This window comes from Rhipicephalus microplus, chromosome 7, assembly GCF_043290135.1.
Source record: "Rhipicephalus microplus isolate Deutch F79 chromosome 7, USDA_Rmic, whole genome shotgun sequence".
Taxonomy (NCBI): Eukaryota; Metazoa; Arthropoda; class Arachnida; order Ixodida; family Ixodidae; genus Rhipicephalus; species Rhipicephalus microplus.
This window is the reverse complement of record NC_134706.1, coordinates 14,140,890-14,147,355: the sequence shown is the minus strand read 5'-3', so window position 1 is coordinate 14,147,355 and position 6,466 is coordinate 14,140,890.

Below are 6,466 nucleotides of genomic sequence, written 5' to 3'. Positions count from 1 at the left end.
CCGGACAGCGCCAAGCGTTTTCGATAGTGTAGTGTGCGCAGTCCGGTCAGGAGACCGGCGCGCATATGCGCAGCGCTGCCAAACCAGACGCGAGCGCCTCTCAGCGGAGATGACAGGCGCAAGACTGGCGGGCGCGCACTTGCGAAAGCTTGCCGTTGTTTAGGTTTCCCTTGTAGTACACGTGCCGAGTGTGAAGCTCCACACATGTCTTCGTAACAGAAGCGACGGGCGATTAGAACTGAATAGGGGGTACGCAGTTCGCGTTGCCCAAGTCGGTTAACAAAGACAAGTTGAGATGGGCTTTCCCGTCTGCCTGGCAGGGGTGGCTGTAAGGTGCCTATACACTGCCGCATCTCACGTAATGTATTGCGCGCTGTCTCAGGCAAGAGTTCGTTATGACTCACGGATTTCGGTCGTCCGCCGCTGTGGTGCAGTGGCGCTACGGTGCTCAGCAGGTGGCGCGCAGGTCGCTGCGGGCTCGATGCCGGCCGTGGCAGTCGTATTACGACGGAGGCCAAATGGTAGAGGCACGTCAACTGTGCGATTTCAGTCCACGTCAAAGAACACCAGGTGGTCGGTCGACACTTCCGCAGCCCTCCACTACGCGGCGTCTCTCGTATTCGTATCGTTGTCTCGGGACGTACAACAAACACCTCATGTTATCTATTATTACAGATCCGGGCGACGGAGTCGAACGCGACGAACCCTCCACCGGTGGGCGTACAGGAATTCGGCCCTACGAGGTGCGGCGGACACTTGCGTATTCTTATAACACGCGCCGGCGTCTTCCGATAACTGACGCTCTCCGAGTCGCGGGCTTGTCGCCGCGGGCAGCCGTTCTTCTGATAAGCCAATCTGATTGATTTATCGGGGTGACTCGGCACTGTCACGTTGCCGCATTTCGTCGCCGCCAGGATGTAGACGCATGAACGCGTCGTCAATGCCTGCGGCAAGTGAAGGTGTTGCGCTGCATAGAACCGTGAAGGTCCCATTCCCGGCATATATACGAAAGAAAAAGTCAAGACGGAACAAAGTGTTGCCCTAGAAAGAAAGAAAGAAAGAAAGAAAGAAAGAAAGAAAGAAAGAAAGAAAGAAAGAAAGAAAGTAAGATTGGACGTCCGGTACAGACACGCCGAACCTCACTTGCCCCTCTTTTCCCGGTAAGACTAAGGCTCCATATTTTTTTTTTCATTTCTTAGAACATGTCGCGAAATGTAGGGCTGATGCTGTGTGTATGTATCTATGTACATGCACGCGTGCGTGCGTGTTCACAGCCTTATCGCCCAGCGGAAATCGGCGTACGGAACCAAGCTCCAAATATATATTGCAACGACCATAACCATATACGTTATACCCTTTTGAGAACATGGATTAGCCAATACAGCCCAAAGTCGACGCACCCGTAAGATAAGGAAAGGCACGCAGTCCCACTTGCAGTGGTGACACAACCGGCGCACTTGTCCCATGAGCTGTAATTTGGACCCACTTTGGTCAGAGGCCCGGCCGCATGTAGCCTGACTATAACCGAGTTGGCGAGGTTTGAGGATGCACTTACAGACGATGCAAGACGCCGAGCGGCATGCACTGGAGGTCCAATATGTGTACGTCATTCATGCGCCTCGCGTGGACAGGATCTCGTTCGGTGAACAAATAGGTATATATACGGTATAACAAGGAGCTTGATTGGGCTGGTTGGTGCTGCACGGTAGACGAAGAAAGTGCTCCCTGTGTTAGCGTACCTTCTATTTTTCTTCACGGCTGTGAATTTCGTTATCTAGGGTCCCCCGATATGACTGGCTCCTGATAAGGTAGGCCGTTCGGCACATGTATGTCCGATTTTGCTGCGTAGTTATGCGCAGATTCTGTTTTCCTATATATTCCAGTTGGATTGCCATGAAGTTCGGTTGTTAGTTCAGCGCTCTGTTCTCGTCTCTTCTATCCCTTCCTGTCGTTTGCGCTGTTAAGCACTTTCTTCGTCTACCAATATGGTATACGCCTAGACGTTTTTCTAGACCAATAAGTGATGACGCGACAGAGCGAAAGATTGCCGCGCCTCGAACCGTCGTCGTGAGAAAGGACGCAGATGGCACGTATATGCCTTCTCGTGCTTCGTACATACAGTGCGCGGCGCACTATTACTGTCCTTTTCTATCCCTGTTATATCTGAGTGCGTGGGCTGGTCTAGCAACACTGTCCGGTTTGTTCTGGCAGCGAACGTGAAGCTGAAAATTGTGTTGTTTTTTTTTTCATTTCTTTCGTCATGCTTAAAAAAAAGAAACCTCGAAAACATAGCTTCCCATTTTCGTAAACATTTGACAGCGTGAAATTTACCCACTTCTGTACTTCGAGTCCCGGGCGACGTGGCGGGAACTTTTGCGCTTCTTTTGATATAAAATATAGGGTGAACAATATTTAATGATTTGAGGCAGTTTATCAAAAATCTTTTTTTTGTTCCGAAACTATTTTGAATATTCCGCATTCGGATGTTCTGAATTTATATTTTATTCTATTTTCGTCAGGTTCACTTTCTTCAATCAGCGTATTTTCATTCCAGCCAACGCAATGCTGAAAACTGTTCATTATTTTTTTTTTCAAACTGCCCTATTCTTTGCCAGCTCTTTCATGCCACAATAGTAACGATCTACAATCAGTTTCAACAAATGTAATTATGTGCATGTTCGCATATAATTGCTCATGCGTATGTTGTTCAATATCGGCCCAAATTTTTCGCACCTATTGAGGGAAAAATATACATATATACGGTGTAAGATCCAAGATAAGATGTAAGTTAAAAGCAGTTTACATTCCTGCCCAGCATAAAGTAGTGGTCATTTGTTGTCGCGCCTTAGTTCATCTCACAGGCACAGATATGGCCTTCTTTCTATCTCTACTGCGAAGGACACACAAGCTGCAAGGCACGAACTCTATTTGACAGACAAACGGCGGACAGCTACGAGCCACGTTTGCTTGCTAGGCCTAAATGCAGATCCGAACTTTGATCACTCGCGGCGAGTAGCCATGCATTCAGGCCCGTTCCATCGCATGGAACGGACGGAGACTGTTGTGTCCAGCATGTCGTTAACGCTTCTTGATTGATTGATATGTGGGGTTTAACAGCCCAAAACCACCATTTGATTATGAGAGACGCCGTAGGGGAGGGCTCCGGAAATTTTCGACCACCTGGGGTTCTTTAACGTGCACCCAAATCTGAGCACACGGGCCTACAACATTTCCGCCTCCATCGGAAATGCAGCCGCCGCAGCCGGGATGCGAAAACGCTTCTTGGTAGTGGTGGTTGCGGGTGTTGGCTGGCCATCAGTTACGACGTAACCAAGCCGGCCACCGTACGACTGACACTAGCTGGGGTCAAGATTATGTTGGCTGTAAGCATAGATGCGAAAGTAGAAATGTCTGTACGAACCATGTCAGGGTGCACGCGGAGCAACATCTAAGCGAAGAAACGTTCTTGAAGGGCCCCTAAACAACCTCTCGGAATACGAAGACAAAAGCTCCTTATTCTCTTTGGGCGTCTCCCGTCTTTGCGGCACGACGCGCGACGCCAGCTGTTAGTTCATGTGACGTCAGGATTAAATGACCTGTCGGCTGGTCATTATACGAGATGTATCTCTTGTGATTTGTATTCCAGCCTGCTTTGCCATTCTGCTTTGTCTAGCATTACTACCACGCACGATAAACTTATTTCACTTCATTTATCTGTGATTGCGATAGCGCAATCTGAGATAGCAGCGTGTGGCCGAAAAGCACAAAATCCGGACTGGCTCAAGCTCACTGCTGACAATCCACGTGTTTTATCAAGAAATAAATGGCGAGGAGGAGACAGCGCTCGTAGGAAGGCTTAGAAAAGAGGAGAATATGCAGGCTAGTTGGTTAACCTCCCTGTCTCTTCCTCTTTCTTTCTCTCGTGGCCTCTTTCCTGTCAACTACTTTTTCTTAAAGTTTGTTACGCGGCGTTACACCCAAATATGGTAAGAAACTATATGTCTAGCCTGCGAACTGCGTGTGGTTCAGAGGCCCCATATCATTCATCCTATCACAGTTAGTTTCTATGTTTTATGTGCGTCACGCACATAAAATGGTCACGAGCAACACGGATACCAATAGTGATAACGTGAATACTAATTGTGGGGTCTTTCTTATTCATACTATCACAATTTCTATAATGTTTCTCGTGAACATGCTATATGCGTCACTCACATAGGATGGTAACGAGAAACATAAATAGAAATTGTGATAGTATGAATACTAATCCTACGTACTAATTAATATAAATACTAATTGTGGACCCTTCATTATTCGTACTATCACAATTGTTATACATGTTTCTCGTGACCATTCTATGTGCGTTACACACATAGCATGGCCACGATGAACATGGATACTAGCTGTACTAACCTGGATACTAATTGTGAATACTATTTAACATGAGCACTAATTGTGGGCCCTATATTATTCATGATATCACTATAAGTATCCATGTTTCCAGTGATCATTCTATGTGCGTGAGCTGGCAGTGCATAGGAAGTGGCAATCAAGAAAGTAAGGTTCAACGCCAGCTGCCAGTTCGAAATAAAGATAAAGAATTACGCTACACTGCCTCGCACAAAAAAAAAATCACAGTATAGTCACGGAGTGAATAACGATTGGTGGGGCGAAGCAGTCATCAGTCCATCCATGCTTCCGCCCGTCCACACTCTAAAAAAAGAGCGAGTAAAAAGGGTGTCTTTTTGTCCCACAACAATAATCGTCATCTATATTGCGTTCCATCCTTGCGCTATCGCCCCGCGCCCTGTACATTCCGGTCACGATCGACATGCCCATTATCAGGGTTACATTGCATTCTCGATAGGAAAGTGGCCAGCGCCGAGTTTTCAAGAAAGGAAGCGCACGCAAGCCTGATGACGATTATTGTTGTGGGACAAAAAGACACCCTTTTTACTCGATATTTTTTTAGAGTGTGTGTGTCCATTCGTGTGTCCGTCCATCAGTGTGACCGTCCGTGCGTCCGTTCATGCACCCGTTTGTACGTCCATTCTTCCATCTGTCCATTCGTTCCTCTGTCTGTCTGTCCATCCATGCATTTGTTCATGCAACCGTCGACCCTCTGTCCGTTTGAGCAGCCGCTCCTCTGGCCGTCCGTCTATCTAGTGAACACTCCAAAGTACAGCCATCTCACATCTTTTCATCATGTATTCATCATATACAAGTGCCGCCATCTAGCGGACCGCCCTTTTGGGTATGTGGTGGTTACACACTACCACAAGGGACGCACACGCCACCCCATAAGGAGCTTCGCCCCTAAAAAAAAAAGCCATCCACCATCGCGGCTGCAAGCGGCACTGGCTCACACTCGTAGGTTTTTATGCTCATAAATACCCAACAGTGTAAAAGGAACCGCCACCGTAGCTCAACATTAGAGAGCTTTGGTACTGCGGAATGGTGCTACATACGCATCACGCAAGCGCCTTGCGTTACGTGGCGTCGTTTGCCACTAATCGGCTTTTAGTACGCCGTAGTACCCGTGTACGTAACGAGCGTGAAGCGTGTTGCGCCGTTTGGTAGATCGAAATAGAAGCACGTGTTGTTGACAGCCAATGTGAGCCAATCCAAGTGTTGTAGCCAGATTATGGCCATATTTTAAGCCACAGAGCCAATCGGTGCTTGCCTTCGATGCTGTCATTTTGCAAAACGAAGTCTCGCGCTTTCGCGAACTTGTTCGAGAGCGGCGCGATCACCTCATACGTACGCACGCACGCATCTCATGCGTGCGTACGTAGCGGCTGCGTACGTAATGCGATACGTGCGCGTTGCGGTCTGCGCATGCGCACTACGCAGAACGTGGCGTCCTTACGTACGCAACGCCGCCACGTACGCAGCGTACGCAGTACTAAAGCTCTCTATTGTAGAGAATCGAACGCGTTATGCAAACGTCACTAGTTCGAACCCGCAAGTGGCAAGCTGTCTTTCCGCGTACTTCGATTTCTTAACATCGATGTCTCAATTGCTACACTGCGGTTAAGATCTGCCAGTAGTATACTTTCCTTGGCTTCACTGTCTGTAGGTATGGTTAGGTGTGACATCAGAAAGAAAACCAGTACTTGATCAATTGCTCTTATTTTATTCCGAACACAAAAAAATAAAACTTACGAAAACGTTTAAAGGTAAAGACAAGCACGAAGACGTAACTAATGAACCCAGTTTGGTGACATCACACCGCCGCAAAATTTTAATTAAAACTTCGAATCTTTATTCTCTTGTTTTAAGTACCCGAAATATACACGTTTTAATTACGAGGCAAACCGCAGTGGGTAAAATCTTTTTAATTTTCGACCTAATGAGGTTCCTTCATTAACCGCGAAGGCGCGGCGTACGAATATTTTTGTTTGTGATTTCCCACGCTTAGCACTGCGGTGGTAATTAATATTAGCAGAACAATGTAAAATGTACA